This window comes from Rhinopithecus bieti, unplaced genomic scaffold, assembly GCF_001698545.2.
Source record: "Rhinopithecus bieti isolate Rb0 unplaced genomic scaffold, ASM169854v2 scaffold_3067, whole genome shotgun sequence".
NCBI classification, from domain to species: domain Eukaryota; kingdom Metazoa; phylum Chordata; class Mammalia; order Primates; family Cercopithecidae; genus Rhinopithecus; species Rhinopithecus bieti.
Window position 1 is genome coordinate 554505 of NW_016804208.1, and position 13752 is coordinate 568256.

Genomic DNA, 13752 nt, shown 5'->3' on the forward strand with positions numbered 1-13752 from the left:
TCCCCTTATTTTTGTCCCAGCCCACATTCATCTGCCCTAAGATATTGCTTTTCTCTAACAGAGTTCTCACTCCTAATTGCAGATAATTTAAAGCCTTTAACTTAAATCAATCACATCTCAGATTTAAAACGAGTCTTCAAGGCCAGGCACACCTGTAATCCCAGTTCTTTGGGAGGCCAAGGCGGGCGGATGACTGGAGGTCAGGAGTTTGAGACCAGCCTGGCCAATATGGTGAAACCCTGTCTCTACTAAAAATATAAAAATTACCTGGGCATAGTGGCATGCTTCTGTAATCCCAGCTACTCGTGGAGACTGAGGAAGGAGAATCACTTGAACCTGGGAAGCGAAGGTTGCAGTGAGCCAAGATTGCGCCATTGCACTCCAGCCTGGGTGACAGAGCGATACTCTGTCTCAAAAACTAAACTAAAATGTAAAAAATAAAATGAGTCTTCATAAACTCTATTGTGAGAAGCTGTTTTCTCAAAAGTGCTCCAAGAACTTACTGCACCTGCTAGTTTTTAACCAGGAAGGGCCATTTTCACCATGGGCTGGGTCCTTGAGTTCTCTGTCTTCTGACCCTATTCTATCTTTCTCCATTTTGTCCTGGTGCTTCAGGGGTGGGATGGTTGTTTCATCATTCCCTGGTCCTTTTGACAGAATAACTGCCAGATTGGACCCAAGGAAATAAATTGGAGAAAAGGAGAGGGCAAGGAGTACTGTTGATACATTTGCTCCCTACAAAGCACAGGCTATATTTGACACTTGCCAGGTTTGTTGGCTTATGATAGTAGTAAGACATTGATAAAAATATGTGTTAGGAAGTATTTAATACCAGAGAAAAAAGGAAATGGGAGATCTAAGTTTTTTTTACCATTAAAGTTTTGATGAAATGGAGCTCAATTTAGCAGAAGCAAGAAATGGTATGGTTTTCATTGATAGAACTTGAGGAACTAATTTTTACCATATTATCTTGGGTGGGGAAAGTGTGTGGAGAAAGATTATAATTCATCTTCTGCAGAACATGTGTGGCTGGCCAAAGACAAAGATGCCTGAACTTCCAAATTAATTAGCACACAACTAACTGGCATTCTAAATTATCCAGAATGTGTCTGATTTATTCCTATAGGAGAAACTAGGATATGAGCTCTACAAGGGTAGGGATTTTGGTCTGTTTTGCTGACTAATGTCACCACCAACATCAGTGCCCAACACAAGTAAGTCCTCAGGAAACGCTTGCTGAATAAAACAACTCATTTTAAGAAAGCAACTCATTTCAAACATTTATTATAAACAGAAGGCATTCTATTTCCTGGGGTCAGTACGTCCATGTCTTTACACCTTCATTCTCATTGCTCTAAGTAACTGATGTATTCAGTATCAACCCAGAGGAAGTAATATATGGTTATATTCAGGATGTCAAACAAATAAGTTTCTGTTTGTGAACAAGGGTAGAAGAAGGCTCAGTTCTCAGGTGATCAAATGTTTTAAGGAAGCAGCATGTTAACTAGGACTCCTTTGCTTACAAGGGATCCAAACCAGCCTGAACTAGCACAGGCAAAAGGGGGGCTTTTCGGTTTATGGAGTCCAAGGAAATGTGTAGAACCAAAATGTAGGAGTGAGAGGCATGAAGCCGGACCATCCTGGCACCAGAGGCTAAGCACCACATCCCATTCGGGCTTGCTTCTCAACTTGGGTGTTTGCTTCATTTCCACTCCCTGGAAATAGACTTTCTCCATGATATGGGACACAAGACACATTGGTTCCTGGACTTCATGTCATACAGTTCTCGCCCTCTAAGAGAAACCGTTGACGTGAGTTCTAGACTGTATTTAAATTGCTGGGAAATATTCTCATTAGATTGGTTTAACTAACTCCTCACCTCTAGATCAAACAACAACTTCTAGAAGGATGAGGTAATATGAGATGCTGAAATTTTCCAAAGGAGATGTATGAACAAGGAGTGAGCAGTTTCCAGGAGAAATGAAAGAGGGGCATCTGGGCAGATCATCCCATCAGCGTCCACTACACTAAACTGCTACTCCTGCTATGGAAAGTGGTCATTGCTTTTCTATATAAACATCACACATACATATATACACACACAAATACATATACATATATAGACATATATGTATATATAATGTTTATGTAGAAAAGCAATATGAATATATAATATGGATATTAACATTTATATTTATATTTATATACTAATATTATATATGCCTAATTGTTTAGATTCATGTGCTTAATATTCATGTCCTTTCCGTGTGACACAGGTTCAGGACATGAATATATGTGTATGTGTGTGTGTGTGTGTGTTTATCCCTCTTTGGATTCATGTGCTGAACCTGTGTCACATGGAAAGAAAAATTTTGTCACCTGTCTATTTCTGATGCAGGCAGCCTGTGTGATGGAGGCTGACACTCAGCCTCAGGAATATCATGTCTATTACAGAGTTTTGATGGTTCCTCTATTTCTCTCTGACCTGCAATCAAGGAGTGAGTTTCAGCATTCCAACCTCTTTCTCCTTCTCACTCTCCTCAAAAAATCTAATGCTCTGCCAGTTCCTTGAGCTGCTACTTAGGCATGGAGAAGATTAAGATATATGTGCATTGTCTTCGCATTACCAAGAATTTTTTTTTTTTTGAGAATACCAGTTTAAACAGTTTGAGTTGGAAAAATATTCCATACCAAACCTGTATGTAGTGTTTAACCTAAGGACATCCTTAAAACAATTGCCCACTTTCCATTGTTTTTCCCGTGTTTACTTAAAGAACAAAGATAAACATTATATATCTAAAGGAATTAGTAGTGAAACTTAACTTTACAAAATAAACCTACTGAAATGGGTGCTTTAAAAGACATCAAAATAATCAACTATCATGTGCTGACTGTGAAGAAACAGATATAATATAGAAAATACAGCTTTGAAGCTCCATTTATGCAAAAATAAAAACTTTTATATCACGCTCCCTCAAAGAATGTATGACAGATATTTTAAGATCATGATAGTGGAGTAAAGGAATGAAAGCCAAAATTCAGAACTTTGGATGCTAAAAAGTGACTGATTCTGTTTAACCTTAAAATTATGTGGAATTGTGAAGAAATGTAATAGGACACAGTTGGATTAGTTGTGCAATATTACTTTATCGTTTGTTAGCTATTGTGTATTGCTCTAAAAACTTTTTAAAAAGATTTTAATAAGTTTTATAACATTTAAAAATCTTTAAAATCTATTTAAAACATTTAAATCTTTACGGTGTCGCCTGGTAGATATGCTGTTCTTTGGTAGAGAATACCCATAGTCTGTATTTAAAACATGCCTAAATGTTGATTTGTGTTGATTTTTAAGTCCATCTAATAAATTATGTGTTTTCTTAAAAAAAAGAAAGAAAACCTAATAAGCCTGTATGTTTTCTCCTATCAGCAGGTCCCATGCCAAAACCTACCTTCCTAGAAAACTGCTCTCTCCTTTCAGCCAAGCACCTCCCCACACTCTCTGCTATTTACAGCAAAATATTCAGCTAAAATATTCAACCAAACCTTTAAGGGTGGACTTTTAGGGGTACAGTAAGGATGAAAATGAGAAAAGGTGAGGTGAGGTTATTTAGAAGAAACCTAATCTACATACTCACATTTTCAATATATAGGTACTTCCAGCATCTCTCCACATTTATTTACCTTCACAGCTCCTCCCAAAATAATCTCCCCTAATTATTTGCTTCATGTTATATTATTCTTATGAAACCTTTATTTTACCATCTCTGGAATTCTTATCCTGTTTGTTTCTTCTTAAGAAAGAATTAGGAAACAGGATCATGAAACCTTATGCAGTAGCCGATCTTTCTTTATTCTAGAGACAAAGGGTTCCTCTCTAAAAGTTCAAGCTTTGGCAAATATTTCTGTCCTCCTGAGCGCCTAGCATGTCTGGTGCATGGCAGGTGCTCTCATGGGCTGCAGGTCCACGCATTTCAGAGGATGAATCACTAAAAACCCCTCTGTGGGCAATCTCCCCTTCCCCAAGCAGCATAAATCTAAATTAAGATGCAAGACTTATGTCAATGGTAATAAAACATGGAAAGTTGGGTGTATTCAGACTTCGTAGGATGTAAAACTTACACACCAAATTTCAAACACTTTGTTAATAAATACCACAAACTTCACAAAATCCAGAAAGTTGTATAATGGTTTTTATTTTGCCTAGCATGTTTCTATAACGAATTTTTCTTTCTGTTTGGCTGCATATGTTTTATTACCTCTTTGTATTATAACAATTTTGTAATACCATTTCTATAGAGATAATAGAAAGATCATTCAGGCTTTTAGTAGGGTGGCTCAAAAAATAACATCATTTACTTTAGAGAGAAGTTTCAAGTCACAAATGATTTTCAGCCATGATATACCTGTAACTTCCTCTGCAGTTTCTTGTTCAGGTATTTCTTGGTGAGAGTCAAGCGCCAAGCTCTTGAAGCCCACCCTTTGATCCCCAGACAGGGCCCCCTGGTAACTGCTGTAGCTGGTCCAACTCCATGGCATTCCTGCTGCTCTCTGTTCACCCTCCCCAATCCCACCCTTCTCCCCACCAAGTCCTACAGAAGGGGTTAGGGGGCTTTGAAGTGGGAGCAGAATTGCAAATTCTACAGATTCTTCTTGGTTATGGGCATGGGGTGAAGTAAATGGGGTATGTGTTGGTATTCTACCTGCACCACCAGCAGCTCCTAGTCCCCAGTTATCAGAGGGTGACTCCTAGAACCAGGGCAGTGCTTCATGCACAAGTTCAAGGCTCTGACTGCTGCCTCCTCCTGGCATCCTTGGAAAAGACTCTAGCTAAGTGAGATGCTGTAGCTCAAGCTTCATTAAACTTCCGCCTAGGGAATCCTCCCTAAGTTATTCTGTGAAGCCAGTTATCACCCTAATACCAAAACCAGGGAAGGACATAACAAAAAAAGAAAACTACAGATCAATATCCCTGATGAACATACATGCAAAAATCTTCAACAATATACTAGCTCACCAAATCCAACAGCATATCAAGAAGATAATCCACCATGATCAAGTGGGTTTCATACAAAGGATGTAGGGATGGTTTAATATCCACAAGTCAATAAACATGATAACCACATAAACAGAATTAAACACAAAGATCACATAATCACCTCAATAGATGCAGAAAAAGTATTTGAGAAAATCCAGCATCGCTTTTTGATTAAAACCCTTAAAACATTGGCATAGAAGGGACATACCTTAAGGTAATAAAAATCATCTGACAAACCCACAGCCAAAATTATACGGAACGGGGAAAAGTTGAAAGCATTTCCCCTGAGAACTGGAACACAACAAGGATGCCCACTTTCACCACTTCTATTCAACATAGTACTGGAAATCCTAGCCAGAGCAATCAGACAAAAGAAAGAAACCAAGGGCATCCAAATCAGTATAGAGGAAGTCAAACTGTTCCTGTTTGCTGATTATATGATCATATACCTAGAAAACTCTAAAGATTCATCCAAAAAGCTCTTAGAACTGGTCAATGAATTCAGCAAAGTTTCAGGATACAAAATTAATGTACACAAATCAGTAGCTCTGCTATACACCAACAGTGAGCAAGCTGAGAATCAAATCAAGAATGTAACCCCTTTTACAGTAGCTGCAAATAAAATAAAATAAAATAAAATAAAATACTTGGGAATATACCTAACCAAGGAGGTAAAAACCTCTACAAGGAAAACTACAAAACACTGCTGAAAGAAATCATAGATGACACAAACGAATGGAAACACATCCCATGCTCATGAATGGGTAGAATCAATATTGTGAAAATGACCACACTGCCAAAAGCAATATACAAATTCAATGCAATTCCCTTCAAAGCACCACCATCATTCTTCACAGTACTAGAAAACACAATTCTAAGATTCATACGGAACCAAAAAAGAGCCAACATAGCCAAAACAAGACTAAGCAAAAGGAACAAGTCTGGAAGCATCACATTACCTGACTTCAAACTACACTATAAGGCCATAGTCACCAAAACAGCATGGTACTGGTGTAAAAATAGGCACATAGACCAATGGAACAGAATAGAGAAATCAGAAATAAAGCCAAATACTTCAAATACTTATAGCCAACCAATCTTCGGCAAAGCAAACAAAAACATAAAGTGGGGAAATGACGTCATATTTAACAAATAGTGCTGGGATAATTGGCAAACCACATGTAGAAGAATGAGACTGGATCCTCATTTCTCAGCTTATAAAAAAATCAACTCAAGATGGATCAAAGACTTAAATCTAAGACCTGAAATCATAAAAATTCTAGAAGAGAACATCAGAAGAACCCTTCTAGACATTGGCTTAGGCAAAGACTTCATGACAAAGAACCCAAAAGCAAATGCAACAAAAACAAATATAAATAGATGGGACTTAATTAAATGAAATAGCTTCTTCACAGCAAAAGAAATAATCAGCAGTTAAGAGACAACCCACAGAGTGGGAGAAAATCTTCACAATCTATACATCCAACAAATAACTGATATCCAGAATCTACGAAGAACCCAAACAAATCAGCAAGTAAAAAAACAGTCCCATCAAAAAGTGGGCTAGATGAATAAACAGTCCTCAAAAGAAGATATAAGTGGCCAAGAAGCATATGGAAAAATGCCCAACATCATTAATTATCAGGGAAATGCAAATCAAAACCATAATGCGATACCATCTTACTCCTGCAGTGCCCATAATCAGATGCCACATAGATTTCAGAATGCCCATAATCAAAAAATTTAAAAAAAAAAAAAAAAACAGATGTTGGTGGATGTGGTGAAAAGGGAACACTTTTACACTGTTGGTGGTAATGTCAACTAGTACAACTGCTGTGGAAAACAGTGTGGAGATTCCTTAAAGGACTAAAAGTAGATCTGCCATTTGATCCAGCAATCCCACTCCTGGGTATCTACCCAAAGGAAAACAAGTCATTATATGAAAAAGATACTTACACACACATGTTTATAGCAGCACAATTTGCAATTGCAAAAATATGGAACCAGCCCAAATGCCCATCAATCAACGAGCAGATAAAATGTGATATATATATTTATTTATGATACATATATGTTTATGATATATATATACACCATAAAATACTACTCAGCCATAAGAAGGAATGAATAATGGCATTTGCAGAAACCTGGATGGAATTGGAGACTCTCATTCTAAGTGAAGTAACTCAGAAATGGAAAACCAAAAACATTGTATGTTTGCACTCATAAGTGGGAGCTAAGCTATGAGGACACAAAGGCATAAGAATGATACAATGGACTTTGGGGAAATGGTGGGAGGGGGGTGCAGACTAAAATACTACACATTGGGTACAGTGTACACTGCTCAGGTGATGGTGTATCAAAATCTCAGAAATTGCCACTAAATAACTTATTTATGTAACCAAACACTACCTGTTTCCCGAAAACCTATTGAAATAGAAACACATTTACAAATTAATTAAAAAATAAAAATAAATAAAATTTCCCCCTAGGAAACAATAGGGATTCCTTACCAGCAAATCTGCCCATATTTATGAAGATGTGGAGGACCTGATGGAAAAGGAAAGAGAAGTTAACATTTGTTAATCATCTGCTGTGTAAGAAACACGCAGATGACATACATACCCATTTATATAAGTAACTGATTTCTTGACAAGTGGAATTCAGTGATGTTTGAGCAGAAAAGGTTGTGCACCACTTTCTTTCCCAATCGCTATTTGATTTCCTGTCCCTGGAGATTATTTGGGCAGATTCTGAATCTTCTCCGGTCACTTTCAGGCATCAATAGACGTTCTTATTTTTAGGACTCTCACCTCAATCCCTTATCTGCAATTCTGAAATCTCCACAGTTCTAAAAGTCTAAACTTTTTGAAGTTTGCTACAAAGATATTAGATGGAAAAACTTATGTGAGGCTATGTGTAGTGATTTACATACCTTGCCTTGTGTGGAGAAGAATACATTTCACTGTAGAAATATTAAGGTGTTTGCTTACAGAGTGCTGCCCTATACCAGCTGATGACAGCATCTGCATCATAGGTCCTTTCTAAAACTCACAATTAAGTGCTGGATTCTGAAGTCTGTGTGGCCCCAAGGGTTTTGAATAAGAGATTAGAGACTAACAGCTAAAGTTCTAATATCTAATATCAAAACTTCCATTTCTCATCCAATTCAAATCTTCTCTCCCTGGCCAGCACAGGTCTGTTCATTTGTTCTGTGGAATAGCAATGGGAAGGTGGAGGTGACCCTGGGCCCTGCCTGTTCTGTAATAAATTCTTCCATCTGCTTTTCCCTCTCATTCTCTCTACTCACCCAGGAGCCTCTGACTCCTCCAAGGCAGGGGGAGAGAAGGAAGGAGGAAGGTAAACTCTCCGGTGCTATTGTCATCTGGGTGTGGTGCCCTCTGTGCTCTTTTTCTTTGAGGCTCTCATTGCACCCCGGCAGGGGGAAATGGGCTTTGAGGCACAGAAGAGTTGGGGTAAATCTTGCCTAGATGGTCCAACATCCCTGTGTAGAATGAGGGGCCCTGGCCACCTATTATTCTTAGCTTTGGAGCCCCAACAGAAACAAAGAAATAACCTATTGATTACCCTGTGACACATCCATTACCTCATTGTTAATGTTCACAATTAACCTGTGAAACACGAATGGCCAATTTTACAGATGAAAAAGCCAAGGTAATACAGCAAAGTGAGGATTAAAATTCATATTAATTCATGCATGTAAGAAAGGAAATTAAATTTCTTTAAGAAGAAAGAAAATTAAAATACTAAGATTAAGGAAGCAAAGAGCACAAGAAATCTGTATACCAAGGAGGCCAGAAAGGTGAATTTGAAGGACTCTGTGTCTCTTTATTTTATGAGCAACCAGAAATAAAACAGCTTCCTTGAAGGGCAGGGAAAATATTTGTCTCTAAATAGTATGATCACAGGAGCGGAAAGAGAGGGCAGATTCTAAAGAACCACATTTAGACAAAAGGAAAACAGGACATGAACAGAAACTACAGGACTGTATCTTCTGGAACTTTCTGTTCCCACTCACCACTCATCAAAATCCAGAAAAATCTGTAAGCTTTAAAAGTCAAAAGTGGGTTTGAGATCCACTGCGATGAGTTAGAAGCCTCCATTGTGCTCAGAGTGGGTCTAAATTTGGAAATAAACTCAATCCCACAGATTCATTATACAATTGGCACGACTAGGAGAGGAACTGAAAACTTTCCTTGTCTGAATTTCTCGCTTCTTTTGAGAAGGAGACTTAACGAGAGAGGCTGACATTTCTGAGACATAGCTTAGCTGAGTTTAGAAACCAGGGAGTGGGCGGTTTTCAGAAGGCACCTGTAAACACCATGTAGATTCGTTGTGGGAAATGCGTGAGAGTCCCAAGATGGCATGAAGAGAAACAAAGATGAATATTCTCCTCCCACTAAGAAGAGAAAAAATGTAGGACTCTAGGGCGGCAAGGAATGTTTCATTCACTCATCCATTCATTCAAGAAATACTTATTGAATTGGATTTTTTGTTTGTTTGTTTGCTTTTACCAGGTCTGGGCACTGGGATTCTAAACTAAATGAAATATTAAATAAGTCACAAATGTATGTATAATTATAAACTGAGACAAGTGCTCTAAAGGACAGTGTGACTGTAGAAGAGGGTGTAAAAGAGGGAACCGATCCACATGATGGAAACTGAGGTTTCCCTGAGCAACTCTCACTAGATGTCTCATTACTGTGTGATGAGTAATAACCTTGGCTAATGTTAGTTGATCCAGCCATCTTCTACTTGTTTTACATATATAGTTTTGTGCAAGCCCCAAGAAAAACACTGTGGGGGTGAAAATGTGTTCTTGCCTCTTTCTGGAATAGTTTTCTTTCCTAGTCACCCACTTAGGGAAAGGCAGTGGTGTGGGATGTAGGCTAAGAAGCCAGGCTTCCTGGGTTTGAATCCTCACTGCCCTACTGACTTTCTGTGTGACCTCAGGCAAGTTACCTAACCTTTCTGTGCCTGTTTCCTCATCTGTGATAACAGGACTATGATAGTACCTACGTATGCTGGAGAAATTTAAAGCAGACCAGTGTGACTGGTGGGAGAGCTGTATGAGATGTGGCTAAAGAGGTAGGCAGGTTGCAAACCCTGAATTAAGCAAGAATTGAGTGCCTGCTATGCAATGAGTACTATGCTGGAAGCTTTATACATGTTATTTCGACTGAGTTGCTTCTCTTCAAGGAAACACTCACTGACCAAATTATTGAATGAGTGAAATGCAATTGTGCTGTTTTAAGGATGATTGAATACACTGCCTTCCCCCTAGGATTCTTCTTGAGAAAGGAACTGTGCTAACTGTATAGTTCTCTGATTAAGTAGTCTCTTTCCTCAGCCATTTCTAATGGCAGAGTCTCCTGGGTTGGAACAGAAGAAGTGAATGCAGTTAGTTGGAAGGCATGAGCTTTGCACTCAAAAGATTGAGGCTCAGGTCCCACTTCTGCCATGTCTCAGGCTGTGTGAGCTTGGGCCAGTCAATTCCCCTTCACAAGCATTATTTTCCACATCCAAAGAATACAATACTCAGTTGCCTTTTCAAATTGCTATAGAGATCAGGTGAAATAATGCATATGGAAACCATTTTCACAATCCAGGAGGCAGCTCACAAGGTTAGAGACCAGTCAGTATTCATTGAGAGTTGACTTCTGCCTGCCTCCTGTTCTGGTCAACCTGCTGGACCCAAGCGAAATAAATACCCCATTCAAGTAGGGATACCTGTTACCATGTGAGATGCCACCTCACAAAGGAGGGGAGGGGGCACAGCTGTCCTGACCACCTTCCCAGCTTTCACTGAAAAAGCTCTTTTTCTCCTTGGGCTGGGTCCTCTCTGCTGCTACCTCCACCATTCTGATCTTCATTCCCAAGCCCTTCAGCCAGACATCAGAATTTCTCCTTGCACAGGTGCAGTTAAATAAGGCTTTACTCCTAGGAGTATTTGTCATGTAGATGGCTCACTAGAAGAAAATATATATATATTTGCTGGCATAAATGGTGGTTCTGAAATCTTCAGTGTTAATTCTCCAGATCTCTGCTTCATTCTCTGTCTCTCTCTCACACACACACATACATGCACACATGCACATACATACACTCACACAATTGCCAATGACTTTCATACATAGCCTTCAACTGTAAAGCTCTGAAGGCAGGAACCCCATCTTGATCACTTAATCTCCAGTGCTCAGCACAGAGCCTTACACATAATAAGGGACTAGTAAACATGTGCTAAGAAAGCGAAGGAAGGAAGGAAGGAAGGAAGGAAGGAAGGAAGGAAGGAAGGAAGGAAGGAAGGAAGGAAGGAAGGAAGGAAGGAAAGAAAAGGAAAGGAAAGGAAGGGAAGGGAAGGGAAAGGCAAGGCAAGGCAAGGCAAAAGGCAAGGCAAAAGGCAAGGCAAGGCAAGGCAAGGCAAGGCAAGAGTGTTTCCAGTTGTGCATGGTTGCAGACAGTTCTTAGACTAGCTACTGTAACCACTATTTCCCAATATCTCTCCCCTAGCCAAGAAGCCCATCACAGTCCCTGTAATTTGGAACTTCCAGACACCCAAATTTCTTCTGAAGTTTATGCCCCAACTCCTCTGTATATCAATGATTTGCATCCTGAGCTGATCCAAGCTATTTCTCTTCATGTGATGTTGTTCTTGAGTGTATCTCAAGGTGGTTTTGTCCTATTTTGTCTATCTTATTCAAAGAGGAGTTATATCCACTTTCCTTTCAGCTGTAGCTTAGTATTGTGCTAGTCTTTGTTCTCACTGATTGTCCACACTACTCAGTAGGACAGTTGAATCACTCCAGAGATATTTGCTGGTAAACTTTTCTGATCACGCTTGTATTGGCTCAAACCAAATGTGAGATTCACACAAACCCTTGTCTGTTTCAGTCATATTACAACTCTTGGAGAATTAAGACATTTGGGAAGAGTTCCATAGCTTCTCCTGACCTTCCAAGGAGGCACCAAGGTAGAAAGAGCACAAACTTTGGACACAAAATAATCTGGATTTAAGTCCTATCTCTGCTGCTTTCAGGCAAGATCGTTTCTTCCTCTGAGCCTTAGTTTGCTTACTCATAAAATGAGCATAATAGCTCTCCTTTTTGTCTGGGACTTTTAGTTGCAAGTGACATAAACCCAATTCAAATGGGCTTAATCCAAAAACAAAGTGGGAAATCCTTGACAGTCTGTCTGGCTTCAGGCAAGTTTAGATCCAGGAGTTCAGACAATCTTTGAAATTTCTGGTACTTCCTCCATCTCTGAATTTGACTTTTCTCTATCTGTTCCTTCATCTTGAGGCTGCCTGTCAGCAGGTGGCAGTAGAAATGGCATGGCAAGTCCTTTACTCAGCCAATCAAAAGAAAAAGACCCTCACTCTTCCTGCAAGCATTGTTCATAGAGGAAATCTCTGTCCAGCCTGGATCAGATACCCACCTCTGTGGCCAGGTAGTTGGAACTTGGTTATGGACAGCTCTCCAGGGATAAAGCACATGTACAGTGATAGTTACCCCATGGAAAGCATCCTGGAAGATGAATCAGACTTATTACAGAATTCCTTCAATGGGTCCTTATAAGGCAATTTGTAAAGTGCCTCATTTGCTATGAGATGGCATTTGGAAAGGGTCTTAAACAATGATGAACACATTATGTTTGGCTTTAGTTCCTTTCCTCCCTTTCCCTACTTCCTTCCTAAAATCAGAGAATCTCAACTATAGGACCCAAAATGAACCATAATTAAGCCACTCTCTAGGACATGACCTCCTAGACACTGATGAACTGCCATTTAGGCAGAGCCACCAAGACTGCCTTGGACAAAATGATTTGAACACTAAGGCACTGCGTGTAATAACTTTTATTTACACATATGAGCGCCCTTGACACCTGTCCCATGTTTACCTTATATGGTATTACCAAAAAAAATTGTAACTGGGTGTCACTGATAGAATGTAGTAAGTGTAAAATAATCCTGAACAAAGTAACATCTGACAACATTGATGCCTTCTTACAGGATAAAAAAACAAAAACCTAGATACCTGGAATATGACTTAAGATCCTCAAATTATCTTTCTATAGAAATTGGCATTCTATTCAAGTAGTACAGCCTGGACTCACAGGCAGGTTCTCATGACTTTGTGAGTACTTTGTAACTTACGAAAATATTAAGTAGTAGATCTGAATGCGTGAAACATTGGTTTGTTCCTAAAAGACTACAATGAACTAAGTCTTTCTGATTTGGTGACCATGCCAGTTTGTAGAAAAAGAAATATACAGACTTATTATTAGTGTGTCACAAACTAAGCAGGAAGTGTAGACCATTTCATAATCACAGAAAACAAATGAAAATGCAATGGCTGATGCTTTATTTCTCAAATGTCTAATAAAGTCCATGCCAGTGTTTATTGGCTAAGAGGATAATTTTTGGGGAGAGATCTGGCTCTGAGAGGGGAAGTCCTAAGTGTTTCTGTTTGACATTTTCTTTGCTGGGGAGCAGCAAATGCCATAGGAATTGTGGGGGTACCTCACTTATTAAGGAACAGGGAAATGACTTCATTGGACTATGAAATGCAAGGTGTGAAGATTTTGCAATGTAATGACAACTAAGATGGTGCAAAGAAAAGAGATAGGAGCTCACAGATGCTGAAGATGAGGTTCTTGTAGGTTCAATTCTGCTGAAGGCAACCAAAGCCACCCAAATT